This window comes from Cherax quadricarinatus, chromosome 65 (assembly GCF_038502225.1).
Source record: "Cherax quadricarinatus isolate ZL_2023a chromosome 65, ASM3850222v1, whole genome shotgun sequence".
Taxonomy (NCBI): Eukaryota; Metazoa; Arthropoda; class Malacostraca; order Decapoda; family Parastacidae; genus Cherax; species Cherax quadricarinatus.
Window position 1 is genome coordinate 11,102,343 of NC_091356.1, and position 21,644 is coordinate 11,123,986.

The 21,644-nt window shown below is 44.1% G+C and overlaps 1 protein-coding gene across 1 annotated transcript in view; it reads right to left on the bottom strand.

Moving 5' to 3' along the window:
* The window catches only part of LOC128700587 (G-protein coupled receptor Mth2-like), a 197,202-nt gene extending 181,447 nt beyond the window's left edge, over nt 1-15,755 (bottom strand). The window contains exon 1 of the mRNA XM_070098935.1: nt 15,351-15,755. The gene's annotated coding sequence lies outside the window, so the exon portion shown is untranslated. The remainder of the gene's footprint in view (nt 1-15,350) is intronic.
* Nucleotides 15,756-21,644: the final 5,889 nt, after the last annotated feature.

A 21,644-nucleotide genomic window follows, 5' to 3' on the forward strand; every position in this document is an offset into this window, starting at 1 on the left:
CTACACTATTCCCTGTGGATACTGTCCCAATAAATATGTAGGAGAAACAGGCAGAGATCTCGCGGTCCGCATGAACGAAATGACAGCAACACAGACGATTTAAGGTACACCTGTGTTCTCCACAGGGACTCCGCGGGGCATCTGATGAACTGGGACGAATCACAACACGTTCTTACCTAACAAGATCTCAGACGCAGATGTCTTGGAAGCCTCGCTAATCGCCGTCACCAACACCATAGAACGTAGTACTGGAAACTACAAAAATTTCTAAAACATTAGTATACATGATACTGAAACAGGCAAAGCATCACCTACCCAACAACACAGGAGTCACATGATCTCATCGTCCACCCGTCCTCATCCCAATATGTCATCACCGTGTGTCACTCACGCCTCACTCTCAGCCTTATATATACTGCCTTTCAACCTCTGTATGCATTATACTGCATTTACTTTCATTTTTCCATCGTGTCGGTATTTTCTACCATTTATCTCCACTTAAAGTTGGTTATATATCCGAATCATGTATATCAATAACTCTAGTCAGGTCATGGATAAGGCCGCGGGGGCGTTGACCCCCTCCAGGTAATACCCAGTAAGTAATACCTAGCGTGAACAACAACTGGGACTACCCACAAACAATTCTCCATGGAATATAATTCAGGGAAGTGGATAAATCACCAACGAGACGATAACACAGAGAACTGCCCATTATAAATCATCTTTAAGCAACTAATTTTTTATACAGCTTGAAAAAATACATTACGAAGATTTTTATTCTATTCTATTACACTGAAATAAATTATATTTCATTATAGAATGATTTCTGATGCAGCATAAAAGAAGTATATAATCAAATGATAGAGCTATATTGCACTGTTTATATCTAGAAGAAATCTTAATGGGTTAGTGTTATAGGTAACGTTATAGATTAATGTAATGATTTAGTTATACATGGATTGTAATGGGTATCTTGTCTAATGGGATCTTGGATGTTAATTCAGAGATCAGTTATCAGAGAGAGAGAGAGAGAGAGAGAGAGAGAGAGAGAGAGAGAGAGAGAGAGAGAGAGTGAGGGAGAGAGGCAGACAGAGAGACAGACATACATACACACAGACAGAGACGACACAGAGAAACAGAGAAAGACACACAGAGATATAGAGAGAAACAGAGGCACACAGAGGGAATATAATAAAAATCAGGAAGACCAGAAGGCTAAATAAAGAGGAAGAAATCTTTATTAACCTTCTTCAGTTCTTCCACCATTATCACCCCACTACCATACCTTCCCATTATCACCCCACTACCATACCTTCCCATTATCACCCTCACTACCATACCTTCCCATTATCACCCCACTACCATACCTTCCCATTATCACCCCCACTACCATACCTTCCCATTATCACCCCCACTACCATACCTTCCCATTATCACCCTCACTACCATACCTTCCCATTATCACCCCCACTACCATACCTTCCCATTATCACCCCACTACCATACCTTCCCATTATCACCCTCACTACCATACCTTCCCATTATCACCCCCACAACCATACCTTCCCATTATCACACCAACTACCATACCTTCCCATTATCACCCTCACTACCATACCTTCCCATTATCACCCCCACAACCATACCTTCCCATTATCACACCAACTACCATACCTTCCCATTATCACCCCCACAACCATACCTTCCCATTATCACCCCAACTACCATACCTTCCCATTATCACCCCCACTACCATACCTTCCCATTATCACCCCCACTACCATACCTTCCCATTATCAACCCCACTACCATACCTTCCCATTATCACCCCCACTACCATACCTTCCCATTATCACCCCCACTACAATACCTTCCCATTATCACCCACACTACCATACCTTCCCATTATCACCCCAACTACCATACCTTCCCATTGTCACCCCCACTACCATACCTTCCCATTATCACCCACACTACCATACTTTCCCATTATCACCCCCACTACCATACCTTCCCATAGTCACCCCCACTACCATACCTTCCCATTATCACCCCCCACTACCATACCCTCCCATTTTCCCCCCCACTCCCATACCTTCCCATTATCACCCCACTACCATACCTTCCCTTTTTAACCCCCACTACCATACGTTCCCATTATCACCCCCACTACCATACCTTCCCATTTTCACCCCCACTACCATACCTTCCCATTATCACCCCCACTACCATACCTTCCCATTATCACCCCCACAACCATACCTACCCAATATCACCCCCACTACCATACCTTCCCATTATCACCCCCACTACCATACCTTCCCATTATCACCCACACTACCATACCTTCCCATTATCACCCCCACTACCATACCTTCCCATTATCACCCCCACTACCATACCTTCCCCTTATCCACCGCACTACCATACCTTCCCATTATCACCCCAACTACCATACCTTCCCATTATCACCCCCACTACCATACCTTCCCATTATCACCCCCACTACCATACCTTCCCATTATCACCCCCACTACCATACCTTCCCATTATCACCCCCACTACCATACCTTCCCATTATCACCCCCACTACCATACCTTCCCATTATCACCCCCACTACCATACATTCCCATTATCACCCCCACTACCATACCTTCCCATTATCACCCCACTACCATACCTTCCCATTATCACCCCCACTACCATACCTTCCCATTATCACCCTCACTACCGTACCTTCCCATTATCACCCCAACTACCATACCTTCCCATTGTCACCCCCACTACCATACCTTCCCATTATCACCCACACTACCATACTTTCCCATTATCACCCCCACTACCATACCTTCCCATTGTCACCCCCCACTACCATACCTTCCCATTATCACCCCCCACTACCATACCTTCCCATTATCACCCCCACTCCCATACCTTCCCATTATCACCCCACGTCCATACCTTCCCATTATCACCCCCACTACCATACCTTCCCATTATCACCCCCACTACCATACCTTCCCATTAACCCCCCCACTACCATACCTTCCCATTATCATCCCCACTACCATACCTTCCCATTATCACCCCCACTACCATACCTTCCCATTATCACCCCCACTACCATACCTTCCCATTATCACCCCCACTACCATACCTTCCCATTATCACCCCCACTACCATACCTTCCCATTATCACCCCCACTACCATACCTTCCCATTATCACCCCACTACCATACCTTCCCATTATCACCCCCACTACCATACCTTCCCATTATCACCCCCCCTACCATACCTTCCCATTATCACCCCCACTACCATACCTTCCCATTATCACCCCCACTACCATACCTTCCCATTATCACCCCCACTACCATACCTTCCCATTATCACCCCCACTACCATACCTTCCCATTATCACCCCCACTACCATACCTTCCCATTATCACCCTCACTACCGTACCTTCCCATTATCACCCTCACTACCGTACCTTCCCATTATCACCCTCACTACCATACCTTCCCATTATCACCCCCACTACCATACCTTCCCATTATCACCCTCACTACCGTACCTTTCCATTATCACCCTCACTACCATACCTTCCCATTATCACCCTCACTACCGTACCTTCCCATTATCACCCTCACTACCGTACCTTCCCATTATCACCCTCACTACCATACCTTCCCATTATCACCCTCACTACCGTGCCTTCTCTTTATCACCCTCACTACCATACCTTCCCATTATCACCCTCACTACCATACCTTCCCATTATCACCCTCACTACCATACCTTCCTATTATCACCCTCACTACCATACCTTCCCATTATCACCCTCACTACCATACCTTCCCATTATCACCCCCACTACCATACCTTCCCATTATCACCCCACTACCATAACTTCCCATTATCACCCCAACTACCATACCTTCCCATTATCACCCTCACTACCGTACCTTCCCATTATCACCCCAACTACCATACCTTCCCATTATCACCCTCACTACCGTACCTTCATATTATCACCCTCACTACCGCACCTTCCCATTATCACCCAAACTACCATACCTTCCCATTATCCCCCCAACTACCATACCTTCCCATTATCACCCCACTACCATATCTTCAAATTATCATCCCCACTACCATACCTTCCCATTATCACCCCACTACCATACCTTCCCATTATCACCCCAACTACCATACCTTCCTATTATCACCCCACTACCATATCTTCCCATTATCACCCCACTGCCATACCTTCCCATTATCACCCCACTACCATACCTTCCCATTATCACCCCCACTACCATACCTTCCCATTATCACCCCACTGCCATACCTTCCCATTATCACCCCACTACCATACCTTCCCATTATCAACCCCACTACCATACCTTCCCATTATCACCCCCACTGCCATACCTTCCCATTATCACCCCACTGCCATACCTTCCCATTATCACCCCACTACCATACCTTCCCATTATCACCCCCACTACCATACCTTCCCATTATCACCCCCACTACCATACCTTCCCATTATCACCCCACTGCCATACCTTCCCATTATCACCCCACTACCATACCTTCCCATTTTCACCCCCACTATCATACCTTCCCATTATCACCCCCACTACCATACCTTCCCATTATCACCCCACTACCATACCTTCCCATTATCACCCTCACTACCGTACCTTCATATTATCACCCTCACTACCGCACCTTCCCATTATCACCCCAACTACCATACCTCCCCATTATCACCCCAACTACCATACCTTCCCATTATCACCCCACTACCATATCTTCAAATTATCATCCCCACTACCATACCTTCCCATTATCACCCCACTACCATACCTTCCCATTATCACCCCAACTACCATACCTTCCTATTATCACCCCACTACCATATCTTCCCATTATCACCCCACTGCCATACCTTCCCATTATCACCCCACTACCATACCTTCCCATTATCACCCCCACTACCATACCTTCCCATTATCACCCCACTGCCATACCTTCCCATTATCACCCCACTACCATACCTTCCCATTATCAACCCCACTACCATACCTTCCCATTATCACCCCCACTGCCATACCTTCCCATTATCACCCCACTGCCATACCTTCCCATTATCACCCCACTACCATACCTTCCCATTATCACCCCCACTACCATACCTTACCATTATCACCCCCACTCCCATACCTTCCCATTATCACCCCACTGCCATACCTTCCCATTATCACCCCACTACCATACCTTCCCATTATCACCCCCACTACCATACCTTCCCATTATCACCCCCACTACCATACCTTCCCATTATCACCCCACTACCATACCTTCCCATTATCACCCCACTACCATACCTTCCCATTATCACCCCCACTACCATACCTTCCCATTACCACCCCCACTACCATACCTTCCCATTTTCACCCCCACTATCATACCTTCCCATTACCACCCCCACTACCATACCTTCCCATTATCACCCCCACTACCATACCTTCCCATTATCACCCCACTGCCATACCTTCCCATTATCACCCCACTACCATACCTTCCCATTATCACCCCCACTACCATACCTTCCCATTATCACTCCCACTACCATACCTTCCCATTATCACCCCACTACCATACCTTCCCATTATCACCCCACTACCATACCTTCCCATTATCACCCCCACTACCATACCTTCCCATTTTCACCCCCACTATCATACCTTCCCATTACCACCCCCCCTACCATACCTTCCCATTACCACCCCCACTACCATACCTTCCCATTATCACCCCCACTACCATACCTTCCCATTACCACCCCCCCTACCATACCTTCTCATTACCACCCCCACTACCATACCTTCCCATTATCACCCCCACTACCATACCTTCCCATTATCACCCCACTACCATAACTTCCCATTATCACCCCAACTACCATACCTTCCCATTATCACCCTCACTACCGTACCTTCCCATTATCACCCCAACTACCATACCTTCCCATTATCACCCTCACTACCGTACCTTCATATTATCACCCTCACTACCGCACCTTCCCATTATCACCCCAACTACCATACCTCCCCATTATCACCCCAACTACCATACCTTCCCATTATCACCCCACTACCATATCTTCAAATTATCATCCCCACTACCATACCTTCCCATTATCACCCCACTACCATACCTTCCCATTATCACCCCAACTACCATACCTTCCTATTATCACCCCACTACCATAACTTCCCATTATCACCCCACTGCCATACCTTCCCATTATCACCCCACGACCATACCTTCCCATTATCACCCCCACTACCATACCTTCCCATTATCACCCCACTGCCATACCTTCCCATTATCACCCCACTACCATACCTTCCCATTATCAACCCCACTACCATAGCTTCCCATTATCACCCCCACTGCCATACCTTCCCATTATCACCCCACTGCCATACCTTCCCATTATCACCCCACTACCATACCTTCCCATTATCACCCCCACTACCATACCTTCCCATTATCACCCCCACTACCATACCTTCCCATTATCACCCCACTGCCATACCTTCCCATTATCACCCCACTGCCATACCTTCCCATTATCACCCCCACTACCATACCTTCCCATTATCACCCCCACTACCATACCTTCCCATTATCACCCCACTACCATACGTTCCCATTATCACCCCACTTCCATACCTTCCCATTATCACCCCCACTACCATACCTTCCCATTACCACCCCCACTACCATACCTTCCCATTTTCACCCCCACTATCATACCTTCCCATTACCACCCTCACTACCATACCTTCCCATTAACACCCCCACTACCATACCTTCCCATTATCACCCCACTGCCATACCTTCCCATTATCACCCCACTGCCATACCTTCTCATTACAACCCCCACTACCATACCTTCCCATTATCACCCCCACTACCATACCTTCCCATTTTCACCCCCATTATCATACCTTCCCATTACCACCCCCACTACCATACCTTCCCATTACCACCCCCACTACCATACCTTCCCATTATCACCCCCACTACCATACCTTCCCATTACCCCCCCCACTACCATACCTTCCCATTACCACCCCCACTACCATACCTTCCCATTATCACCCCCACTACCATACCTTCCCATTATCACCCCCACTACCATACCTTCCCATTATCACCCCCACTACCATACCTTCCCATTATCACCCCCACTACCATACCTTCCCATTATCACCCCCACTACCATACCTTCCCATTATCACCCCCACTACCATACCTTCCCATTACCACCCTCACTACCGTACCTTCCCATTATCACCCCCACTACCATACCTTCCCATTATCACCCCCACTACTATACCTTCCCATTACCACCCCCACTACCATACCTTCCCATTACCACCCCCACTACCATACCTTCCCATTATCACCCCCACTACCATACCTTCCCATTATCACCCCCACTACCATACCTTCCCATTACCACCCCCACTACCATACCTTCCCATTATCACCCCCACTACCATACCTTCCCATTATCACCCCCACTACCATACCTTCCCATTATCACCCCCACTACCATACCTTCCCATTACCACCCCCACTACCATACCTTCCCATTAACACCCCCACTACCATACCTTCCCATTATCACCCCCACTACCATACCTTCCCATTATCACCCCCACTACCATACCTTCCCATTATCACCCCCACTACCATACCTTCCCATTATCACCCCACTACCATACCTTCCCATTAAAACCCCACTACCTTACCTTCCCATTATCACCCCCACTACCATACCTTCCCATTATCACCCCCACTACCATACCTTCCCATTATCACCCCCACTACCATACCTTCCCATTATCACCCCCACTACCATACCTTCCCATTATCACCCCCACTGCCATACCATCACATTCGACATTTCAACTGATATTAAGAATATTAACTTAAGACTCTCGCCCTGACATACAATCTCTTATAATATATACAATCTCTTGCAATATATATAATCTCTTGTAATATATACAATCTCTTGCAATATATACAATCTCTTGTAATATATACAATCTCTTGCAATATATACACTCTCTTGTAATATATACAATCTCTTGCAATATATACAATCTCTTGTAATATGTACAATCTCTTGCAATATATACAATCTCTTGTAATATATACAATCTCTTGCAATATATACAATCTCTTGTAATATATACAATCTCTTGCAATATATACAATCTCTTGCAATATATACAATCTCTTGTAATATATACAATCTCTTACAACATATACAATTTCTTGCAATATATACAATCTCTTGTAATATATACAATCTCTTGCAATATATACAATCTCTTGCAATATATACAATCTCTTGCAGCATACACAATCTCTTGCAATATATACAATCTCTTGTAATATATACAATCTCTTACAACATATACAATTTCTTGCAATATATACAATCTCTTGTAATATATACAATCTCTTGCAATATATACAATCTCTTGCAATATATACAATCTCTTGCAGCATACACAATCTCTTGCAATATATACAATCTCTTGAAATATAGGGAAATCCTGTGGTAAAAAAATACCCTTCGTTATCGACTATCGCATTTCACTGACCTGAAATAAATTCTGGTGGGTTATTTAGCGGAAGGAGGCGTGAAGGCTCGATCCTCCGTCGGGTAAACAAGAGACGTTCCCCTTCTCAAATATCGAAATTATTTGTATGTTATTATATATGAGAAAACTTATTCGTTATGTAAAGCCATAATACCGAGGATAGAAGAGTTGTCTAGGAAGGATCGAAACGTCTTGGTGATGGTCTAGGATGGACCGAAACGTCTTGGTAATGGTCTAAGATGAACCGAAACGTCTTGGTAATGGTCTAGGGTGGACCTGAAGTCTTAATAATGTTTCAAGACCGTCTGAAACGTCTTGATAATGATCCAAGACTGACCGAAACGTCTTGATAAAGGTCCAAGACTGACTGAAACGTCTTGGTAATTGTCTAGAACAAACCGAAACGTCTTGATAATGGTCCAAGACGGACCGAAACGTCTTGATAATGGTCCAAGACTGACCGAAACGTCTTGATAATGGTCCAAGACTGACCGAAACGTCTTGATAATGGTGGACGAGTTTCTAGTGCGTGTTATCGAGTCACTGATCAGTGGACAACAATCTTGCTTCTCTACCTGTCTCTCTTGAGTCAGAATCTTAATAACCTTCTTATAACGACTTACAGTATGTTAGGTAAAAGGGCACAAGTGCAACTAATGCGACATTTTATTGTGGCAACGTTTCGCTCTCCAGGAGCTCCGTCAGGCCGTTACAAACACTACCTAACAACTTTCATCTTCCAGTGTTACGTTATCTATGACTTTGTAAGCTAACTTTAGCTTTCTTCTTAAGAACGTAGGCCTACTGCGGCAGGCCTACTGGCCCGTTACTAGGCACTTCTTTCTCAAAACCAAACCCACTAACAAAAGTATTTGTTTAACCCATTTTCAATACTACCCAAATAATAAGCTTTGATGAACAAGGAATAAGCTTCGATGACTAAGGAATAAGCTTCGATGACTAAGGAATAAGCTTCGATGACTAAGGAATAAGCTTCGATGACTAAGGAATAAGCTTCGATGACTAAGGAATAAGCTTCGATGAACAAGGAATAAGCTTCGATGACTAAGGAATAAGCTTCGATGACTAAGGAATAAGCTTCGATGACTAAGGAATAAGCTTCGATGACTAAGGAATAAGCTTCGACGACTAAGGAATAAGCTTCGATGACTAAGGAATAAGCTTCGATGACTAAGGAATAAGCTTCGATGACTAAGGAATAAGCTTCGATGACTAAGGAATAAGCTTCGATGACTAAGGAATAAGCTTCGATGACTAAGGAATAAGCTTCGACGACTAAGGAATAAGCTTCGATGACTAAGGAATAAGCTTCGATGACTAAGGAATAAGCTTCGATGACTAAGGAATAAGCTTTGATGACAAAGGAATAAGCTTCGATGACTAAGGAATAAGCTTCGATGACTAAGGAATAAGCTTCGACGACTAAGGAATAAGCTTCGATGACTAAGGAATAAGCTTTGATGACTAAGGAATAAGCTTCGATGACTAAGGAATAAGCTTCGATGACTAAGGAATAAGCTTCGATGACTAAGGAATAAGCTTTGATGACTAAGGAATAAGCTTCGATGACTAAGGAATAAGCTTCGATGACTAAGGAATAAGCTTCGATGACTAAGGAATAAGCTTCGATGACTAAGGAATAAGCTTCGATGACTAAGAAATAAGCTTCGATGACTAAGGAATAAGCTTCGATGACTAAGGAATAAGCTTCGATGACTAAGGAATAAGCTTCGATGACTAAGGAATAAGCTTCGATGACTAAGGAATAAGCTTCGCTGACCAAGGATAACAGCCACAGTCTCATTATAACCTCAAAATAAACTTCAACAATCTCCTAAGATAATCACAATCATCTAACTTTTTAAATTACCTAACACTGCAAGTAATTTTTTTGATCTAACTCCTGAGGCCGAGTCATTCCATTTTCTCATAACGTTTTAGAAAGCCTTAATCTATGACCTTTCTTCTTCAGCTCTCTCCTAAGGCAGTCACAACAGTTTTATAACGTGTTAAATATGTTGAACAAGTCAGGTAGCTGACTTGTACAGCCCAGGGGCTACAGCCAGCATCATTGTCTACTCCTGTGGTTGTCAGGGAAGCCTCCGATTACACTTATCTCTGACATCACACTCGTTACCTCCACAGCTGACATCAGTTTCCACATCTCTGATCTCTGCCTCTACGTATCTCCCAGCCCTTGTTTGCTCTCAATATTTCATTGTTTACCCGTGAATGGTTGATGTACATTGTTTACCTCCTTGTTCACCCACTTTGTTCCTGCTGTTGAATTTCTCACTTTCTCTTATATAATGTATTTTCGTTTCCATTGTTCTCCCTCTTACGTTATTTTACTCTTTCGTTCGTGTCCTTGACACCCATTTCCATGTCCTCCAATACTTTTTTTTTTCATGTCGTCCCCATTTTTGACATTTCATCTATCTCATCATACGTAGACAGTGTATAATATAAACCAGTTTACGACTGGAATGAAAAGAATGACTAATGAATGAAGCTTCAGAAAGGAAGAAAAGCACTTGCTTGGTTTATTAAATGAAAAGAATGACTAATGAATGAAGCTTCAGAAAGGAAGAAAAGCACTTGCTTGGTTTATTAAATGAAAAGAATGACTAATGAATGAAGCTTCAGAAAGGAAGAAAAGCACTTGCTTGGTTTATTAAATGAAAAGAATGACTAATGAATGAAGCTTCAGACAGGAAGAAAAGCACTTGCTTGGTTTATTAAATGAAAAGAATGACTAATGAATGAAGCTTCAGAAAGGAAGAAAAGCACTTGTTTGGTTTATTAAATGAAAAGAATGACTAATGAATGAAGCTTCAGAAAGGAAGAAAAGCACTTGCTTGGTTTATTAAATGAAAAGAATGACTAATGAATGAAGCTTCAGAAAGGAAGAAAAGCACTTGCTTGGTTTATTAAATGAAAAGAATGACTAATGAATGAAGCTTCAGAAAGGAAGAAAAGCACTTGTTTGGTTTATTAAATGAAAAGAATGACTAATGAATGAAGCTTCAGAAAGGAAGAAAAGCACTTGTTTGGTTTATTAAATGAAAAGAATGACTAATGAATGAAGCTTCAGAAAGGAAGAAAAGCACTTGTTTGGTTTATTAAATGAAAAGAATGACTAATGAATGAAGCTTCAGAAAGGAAGAAAAGCACTTGTTTGGTTTATTAAATGAAAAGAATGACTAATGAATGAAGCTTCAGAATGGAAGAAAAGCACTTGCTTGGTTTATTAAATTCTCTCACTAATGAGAGTCAACATCGTAACGTTAATCTGTAAGATATATAAATTATTTACATGTAAGTTGCTGTTATATATCTTCTATATACATTTTTTTCCTTGTGTTTAATATCACTACAGGATGAATATCTGACGGCACACTTGTGCCATACTATAAAAAAATTATATTAAATCTGCATTATAAGAGTATAAGAAAGGAGGAACACTGCAGCAGGTCTACTGGCCGATACTTGTCAAGATGTATGAGGAAACGTGCGCCCGACGTTTCTATCGTGCTCCCAGTGTGTGTGAGCTGAGATCGCTGTCACTCTATGTTGACAACCTCTCTGTGATCTCAGAACCCACGAACAAAATTATACTGCTACTACTGCTACTAACACTGCTACTGTTATTACTACTACTGCTATTGCTACTATCTCATTACTACTGTTAATAATACTGCTACTTTTACTATTGCTACTGCCACTACTACTACATCTACTACTACTACCTTCCCTTGTCCCCTAACACATCTTTCGGTCTTCTCTACTTTTCTTGTCCACTAAATAACAAAAAAAAGCACAGTACCGTGACTGGAACGATACACAAATAACCCGCACATAGAAGAGAGGAGCTTACGACGACGTTTCGGTCCGACTTGAATCATTTACAAAGTCACACTAACGAAAAGGAGAGGAGGGAGTATATACAGGCCAGGAGGTGGTAGTAGTATTAGTGGTGGAGGCAGTAATGGTAGTGGTGGAGGTAGTAATGGTAGTGGTGGACCCAGTCAAATACTAAGAAAGAGCATTGCAAGGGAGCAAGAACACAGGAGGGGAAATAATGAAGAAACAAATACCCAAGGCAGACAACCCAATGGAGAAAGAGGAAAGAGGAAAGGGGAAGAGGGAGAAGAAGAAAAAGGAGGAATCAGGTTAAGTCACGGGTGTTCTGAAGTTTGGAGCATTTTACAATGTAGTGAGAAAAGAAAGCATCTACATAGACGAAGCCAGGACTAAGATTCATACAAGGAAAGTTGTGTATTAGGAAGGATTCAACCAGACGTCGACTGTGAAAGCTGGAAGTAGGGAAGACAGTTTTAGCAGAAGACCAGTCAATAGGATGACTGTGATCTCTGACATGACAGAAAAGAGCATTGTCGGTGTCGGCAAGCCTAATACTACTTTTGTGCTCCCTAAGTCTGTCAGAAAGAGATCGGCCAGTTTCTCCAAAGTATTGAAGAGGACAGGAGGAACAAGAAATAGAGTAGACACCAGGAGCATCTGTAGAGAGAGGAGAGGTATGAACTAGATTAGTGCGATGAGTGTTAGTCTGGCGGAAAGTAAGTTTGATGTCTAAGGAACGGAGAGAGTTGTTGAGATTAGAAAGACCGGAAATGTAGAGAAGGCAGATGACAGAAGAGTTACCAGGAGCAGAGAGTTTGGGAGAGAAGTCCGTTTAGCACGTGAGAAGGCAGAGTCTATGAAATGGGAAGGGTAGCCAAGACAGGAAAGTGAATTATGAAGAGTGGAAATTTCTGATTCAGGAATATCTGAATCAGAAATCCTCTTTGTTAGTGACTTCGTAAATGGTCTAAGTCGAACCGAAACGTCGTCGTAAGCTTCTCTCTTCTATGTACGAGTTATTTGTGTATTTCTTGCCCAAGTTGTGACGGCAATGGTCCTGGAGGGATCGAAACGTCGTCGTAAGGTTTCTCTCCTAAGTGTGGTGAATCGTTTCAGCCACTGTATTGTGACTTTTCATATTTTATACTACGGCCTGTAAACGTCACATCAAGACTTGCTGATAAAACCTTACCAGTCACTACGTCTCCAAAGTTCACACCGGAAAAGGGTTTTAGTTATCCTTCGGTAGATAACTACTGTGGGAACTGTAAGGTCTTCTGTTACACGTATCCTTCACTCTCTCTCTTTCTCTCTCTCTGTTTTCATCAGAAGTCAATTGAAGGAAGTGATCATCACTGCTTCCGTGGTCACGCGTACTTTTGCTGGTCTGAATTCTTCCAGTTTCCTTTTTTCTCAGGTACCAATGTTTATCACCTTACACTTGTAGTATTGGTAGCTGAAATTACCTAGAATGGAAATGTTTTTCGGCTTCCTTAGCCGTTTTTAACAGTGTCTTTCGAGTTTTTTTGATGTTTTCTAGCACCTCTTTGATATGGTCTAACAACAGTGCCCTTCTAGAAGCTCGCTATATAACTCTGTGAAGACCTCTGAATCTAAGCTCATCTCGTGCTGCTGTGGTCAAGTATTGCCTCAGGTTAATCTTCTTTTGAGAAATGGCTTGGTGATACGGCCAAAATATAGAAAAAATCACTTACGTACAGTTCAGGCCATTGAAGAAGTCACTCGTGTTGAAAAGTTTCCTTTAGTAAATGTCCCGAACTGTACATATGTGTCTGTACTCACAGTGTCCCTCCTTTTCTTCCCTCGGAACAAAACGGCACAATACCGTGACTAGAACATTATATTAATATCCCGAACAGAGGAAAGAGTAGCTTACGACAACGTTGCGGTCAGACAATGGTCCAAATCGGACCGAAACGTCGTCGTAAGCTCCTCTCTCTCCTATGTGCAGTTGTCTGTGTACTGCTCGACACCCAGTCTGATGCTTGGACGGTGTTATCGCTGCAGGTAAGACACGTAGACGAACTTCTCGCAATAAACGAAAGTAATTTCCTGTGAAGTTCGGAAAACTATAATTGAATTAGAAATGAGAAAGATGGGAAAAAAAAAGGATTGTGTTTAGAAGAATGTAAAATTGTTTTTGCAGAAGATCGTGACAAGAAGATGAACCTGTGACCTCAGACAACACGCACACATGTACGTATGCACGTACTAGTGCACGCACGTGCACACGTGGGGTTACGGGGAGCTGGATCCAAGAGCTGTTGCTCAGAAAATAGGAATTAAAATAAGGTGATTACACACACACACACACACACACACACACACACACACACACACACACACACACACACACACACACACACACACACACACACACATACACACACACACACACACACACACACACACACAGTACACAAACACACACACAGTACACAAACATACACACACATACACACAGAGTACACACACACACAGTACACACACAATACACACGCACACAGTACACAATACACACACACACAGTACACATACATAGTACACACAGTACACACACACACACACATACATACACACACGCACACACACACACACACACACACACACACACACACACACACACACACACACACACACACACACACACACACACACACACACACACACTAACACACACACACACACATACACACACACACACACATACACACACACACTAACGCACACAATACTTACCACTGGCCTGAGGTAGTCATTCCGTTGTTTAAGAGTATGTAGAGAGGAGAGTGACCTTACCCACAAGGGTGCACGCTGGTGTCCTTCCAGTTTTACTTTGTTTCCCTTCCTCTCTTACGCTTCCAGTTTCTGCCACTTCCCTTATTTATCAAGCTTTCTTACACATTTTAAAATGTAACATCATATCCCAGCGTCCACCACGACCTTGGAAAAGACGACCTGATTTTGGAAAAAAAAAATATTGGTAATCACATTATATTCACTTTCTGTTTGACTTCACTTATGAATTCGACCGTCAGTCTGAAGAAATCGCTTTACGGGAATATTGTAATATCCCCGGAAGTCTTTAAGGCGTCGCTAAGACCACAGGATGGGAAATGTCAGTCAGAAGTTGGCTGGTTCCAGTCTTGCTGGGGGAGGTCGTGGGCGACGCAAGGAATACCTTTCTCCACGACGCCAGACCAGGCACTGGCTCGCTGCCTGGCTCACAGACCACCTTCACCAGCCATGCGGCACTCCCCCCATAACCACCTCCCCGTCTCCTGCTCCTCCAGAGGAGGTGCCACCGCCTTGCTTACAGTCTTAAGAACATTCAAAAGTTTATTCATTTTTATGCGGTGCAATTGAACATTAGAAGGCACAGAAGAAAGTCGCAAGTATGCAATGCATTTCGGGCGCTTATGTTCCACTCAGTCGCAAAATCTGGAAAGGTGAAATATATGGACTAGTTGCCTTACGCACCCTGCTGCCCCTATCTACCTAGCAGTAAAAGAAAGGTACTTGTGTATAAGTCGACTGTTATGGGTCGCAGCCGGTGAAAAATGTGTTGGAAAACTTCAGTCTTGCTGGAATATCCTACAGTGTGTAAGAAAACTCCAGTATCTGCTGGAAGTTTCGGGGCCAGGAGCTGAGTCTCGACCCCTGCAACCACAATTATATGAGTATACACACACACACACACCCAACCAGGTCAACCCCAGTGCAACCAAACACTCTAAATCAAAACACCCATGCCACATCCAATGCCCCCACCCACTACATTACAAACTCCACCCCTACAGCAACAACCCATAGTTCCTTACCAGGTCTCCCACTTCCCCAACCCCAATATACCTCCCAGACCACAGTCTTAGAAAAGAAGTTGAAGGTGTGGTATACAAATGCAGATGGAATAACAAACAAGTATGAGGAGTGGCACGAAAGAATCAAAGAGACATACCCAGACATAATAGCACTCACAGAAACAAAACTCACCAGAATAATAACAGATTCAATCTTTCCATCCGGATACCAAATCCTCAGGAAAGACAGAGGGAGGAGAGGGGGAGGAGGAGTTGCACTGCTCATTAAAAACCAGTGGGATTTTGAGAAAATGGAAGGAATGGATGGCATGGGCGAAAGGGACTACTTAGTAGGAACAATCCAGTCTGAGGGACATAAGGTGATAATTGCAGTAATGTACAACCCACCACAGAACTGCAGGAGGCCAAGAGAAGAATATGATGAGAGCAACAGAGCAATGATCGACACACTAGCCGAGGTGGCCAGGAGAGCACACATGGGAGGAGCAAAGTTACTAGTTATGGGTGATTTCAATCACAAGGAGATTGACTGGGAAAACCTGGAGCCCCATGGGGGTCCCGAAACATGGAGAGCCAAGATGATGGATGTGGTACTGGAAAACCTCATGCATCAACATGTTAGAGACACTACCAGAGAGAGAGGAGACGATGAACCAGCAAGACTGGACCTTGTATTCACCATGAGTAGTTCGGACATCGAGGGTATCATGTATGAAAGGCCTCTGGGAGCTAGTGATCATGTGGTTCTGTGCTTCGACTACATAGTTGAGCTCCAAGTGGAGAGAGTAGCAGGAATAGGCTGGGAAAAACCAAACTACAAAAGGGGGAATTACTCAGGCATGAGGAACTTCCTTCAAGACATTCAGTGGGAGAGGGAACTGACAGGAAAACCAGTACAAGAAATGATGGACTATGTAGCAACAAAATGCAAGGAGGCAGAGGAGAGGTTTGTTCCCAAGGGAAACAGAAATAATGGGAAGAACAGAACGAGTCCTTGGTTCACCCAAAGGTGTAGGGAGCCAAAAACTAGGTGTACTAGAGAATGGAAAAGGTACAGAAGACAGAGAACTCAGGAAAATAAAGAAATCAGCCGAAGAGCCAGGAACGAATATGCACAGATAAGAAGGGAGGCTCAGAGACAATATGAAAATGACATAGCATCAAAAGTAAAGACTGACCCGAAGCTGTTGTACATCCACATCAGGAGGAAAACAACAGTCAAGGACCAGGTAATCAGACTGAGGAAGGGTGATGGGGAATTCACAAGAAACGACCAAGAGGTATGTCAGGAGCTCAACACAAGATTTAAAGAGGTATTTACAGTGGAACCCAGTAGGACTCCAGGAAATCAGAACAGGGGGGCACACCCGCAAGTGCTGGATGAGGTACATATAACCAAGGAGGTGAAGAAGCTGCTATGCGAACTTGACACCTCAAAGGCGGTGGAACCAGACAACATCTCTCCATGGGTCCTTAAAGAGGGAGCAGAGATATTGTGTGAGCCATTAACAGATCTTCAACACATCACTTGAAACTGGGCAACTCCCTGAGGTATGGAAAATGGCAAATGTAGTCCCAATTTTTAAAAAGGGAGACAGACATGAGGCACTAAACTACAGACCTGTATCACTAACGTGTATAGTATGCAAGGTCATGGAGAAGATCATCAGGAGGAGAGTGGTGTGGCACCTGGAAAGAAACAAGTGTATAATTGACAACCAGCACGGTTTCAGGGAAGAAAAATCCTGTGTCACAAACCTACTAGAGTTTTATGACAAGGTGACAGAAGTAAGACAAGAGAGAGAGGGGTGGATCGACTGCATATTTTTGGACTGCAAGAAGGCCTTCGACACAGTTCCTCACAAGAGGTTACTGCAAAAGCTAGAGGATCAGGCACACATAACAGGAAAGGCACTGCAATGGATCAGAGAATACCTGTCAGGGAGGCAACAACGAGTCATGGTACACGACGAGGTGTCAGAGTGGGCGCCTGTGACAAGCGGGGTTCCACAGGGGTCAGTCCTAGGACCTGTGCTGTTCTTGGTATATGTGAACGACATAACTGAAGGGATAGACTCAGAAGTGTCCTTGTTTGCAGATGATGCGAAGTTAATGAGAAGAATCAAATCGGATGAGGATCAGGCAGGACTACAAAGAGACCTGGACAGGCTACAAGCCTGGTCCAGCATCTGGCTCCTTGAATTTAACCCTGCCAAATGCAAAGTCATGAAGATTGGGGAAGGGCAAAGAAGACCGCAGACACAATATAGTTTAGATGGCCAAAGACTGCAAACCTCACTCAAGGAAAAAGTCCTGGGGGTGAGTATAACACCGAGCATATCTCCTGAGGCGCACATCAATCAGATAACTGCTGCAGCATACGGGCGCCTGGCAAACCTACGGATAGCGTTCCGATACCTCAGTAAGGATTCGTTTAAGACTCTGTATACCATTTATGTCAGGCCCATACTGGAGTATGCAGCACCAGTTTGGAATCCACACCTAGTCAAGCACGTCAAGAAATTAGAGAAAGTGCAAAGGTTTGCAACAAGACTAGTCCCAGAGCTACGGGGATTGTCCTACGAAGAAAGGTTGAGGGAAATCGGCCTGACGACACTGGAGGACAGGAGGGTCAGGGGAGACATGATAACGACATATAAAATACTGTGCGGAATTGACAAGGTGGACAAAGACGGGATGTTCCAGAGAAGGGACACAGACACAAGAGGTCACAATTGGAAGTTGAAGACTCAGATGAATCAAAGGGATGTTAGGAAGTATTTCTTCAGTCATAGAGTAGTCAGGCCGTGGAATAGCCTAGAAAGTGACGTAGTGGAGGCGGGAACCATACATAGTTTTAAGGCGAGGTATGATAGAGCTCATGGAGCAGGGAGAGAGAGGACCTAGTAGCAATCAGCGAAGAGGCGGGGCCAGGAGCTGTGACTCGACCCCTGCAACCACAAATAGGTGAGTACAAATAGGTGAGTACACACACACACACACACACACACACACACACACACACACACACACACACACACACACACACAAACATTCACATACACACACATAAACACACATACGCACTCATACACACACACGTACACATACTCAGACAAACCTGACACATTAGCACATAAACCCCCCACACACACATACACACACACACACACACACACGTGCGTACACACATGCACGCACACACACACGTTTTTCCACAAAGCTGAAGGAGCTACAGCATCCTAACAGGAAAAAAATTATGGGATCTCTAAAGGGAGGGCGTAAAGGCAAGGGAACCGAGGATGGCTGGTCAGAAAAAGAAGAATGGGTAGAAAGGCTCAAGAAAGAAATAGGTCAAGAATGGGAAAAAAGGTTAAATGAGTTTTGCAATAACATGTTAGAAAAGTTATCTGCAGAGAGCAAGAAGTGGGTATCATGAGCTGTAGCAGCTGAGGCAAAGATACAGAGAGTAGAAGGTGCAAGGCGACTGAAAATGGAGCATCAGCAGGCAGCAAGTGGACTGAAGGGGGGAGGAGCAGATGGAGCTAAAAAGTCTTTTGCAGAAGCAATATTAGACCATCAGAGTGTCTGGGAGATAATAAGGGAAACAACAAAGAAGATGCTTAGGTCAGATCCAGAGATATGGAGGGAAGGAATTGGGAAGAAGAGAGGGAGAGGTCAATAATTATTCATGGGCTTCAGGAGGCTGAAGGGAAGACCTAGGTTGAAAGAAAGCATTGGGAGGAAAAAGAGACTGAGAGCATCATTTTAATAACAGGAGAGCAGGACATGTCTCAGGTAGAAAATTTTCACAGACTTGGGGGATCTTCAAGGAAAAAAAATTGACCACTCAAATTGACATTAAAGACGGAAGTGGTATGGAACAGGATACTACAACAAGAAGCCACTGTTAATGGACTCTTAAGAATATCAACAAGTGCACCTCAATCGAGACAGAACACAAAAAGAAAGGGAACAACTGAGAATGAGAACAAGACAAAACCAGTGGAAGGAAAGAGAGACGGGACAGGCAACGACAGACAGGAAAGCTCAGCCTTTGGGGGATCAAACACAATTGCTTACAGAATTCATTCAACCCCTGCCACTCCATATCAACCAAACAAAATAACCAGAAACAAATTACAGTTCATAGCCCCTACTTCCCTAAGCACTAATTTCATAATCACAGTAGCCTCCCATAATATTCCACCCTGCCTCCCACCCCTCCAGCCTGTACCTTCCTCTTCCATCTCCAAAAATGCAGTAATGGAAAGGAAGCTAAAGGTATGGTACACCAGTGCAGATGGTATAACAAATAAGAGTGAAGAGTGGCAAGAAAGAATAATTGATGCAACACCTGACATCATAGCACTAACAGAGACAAAACTTACAGGGATGATAACAGATGCAATCTTTCCACGTGGATATCAGATCCTGAGGAAAGACAGAAAGAACAGAGGAGAGGGAGGAGTAACACTGCCCATCAAAAACCAGTGGAATTTTGAGGAAATGGGAGGAATGGACAGAAAGGAAACAGTCGACTTCACTGTAGGAACACTTCAGACTGGGGGTCCAAAGGTGATGATAACAGTGATGTATAACCTACCCTGAACAGCAGGAGGCCAAGACAAGAATATGATGAGTGCAATAGGGACATGGTGGATACACTAGCAGAAGTGGCCAGGAGGGCTCATACGGGTAGGACAAAATTACTCATAATAGGAGATTTCAATCATATAGAAATTGACTGGGAAAACCTAGAGCCACATGGGGGACCAGAAACATGGAGGGCTAAGATGCTGGAGACTGTATTCGATAACTTCATGCACCAACATGTTAGGGATACAACCAGAGAGAGAGGAGAGGATGTTGCAGCAAGGCTGGATCTCGTATTCACCTTGAATAGTTCAGACATAGGGGATATCACACACGAAAGGCCCCTTGGAGCTAGTGATCATGATGTCCTGAGCTTTGAATACCTTGTAGAGTTAACAGTAGAGAATACAGCAGCACGAGAAGAACGAGACAAGCCGAACTTCAAAAAAGGGGACTACATAGGCATGAGAAGTTTTCTGCATGAAGTGCAGTGGGAAAGAGAACTAGAGGGAAAGACAGTAGATGAAATGATGGAGCCAGTGACCACTAAGTGCAGGGAGGCAGGGAAGTTCATACCAAAGGGTAACAGAAAAAATGGTAAGACCAGAGAGAGCCC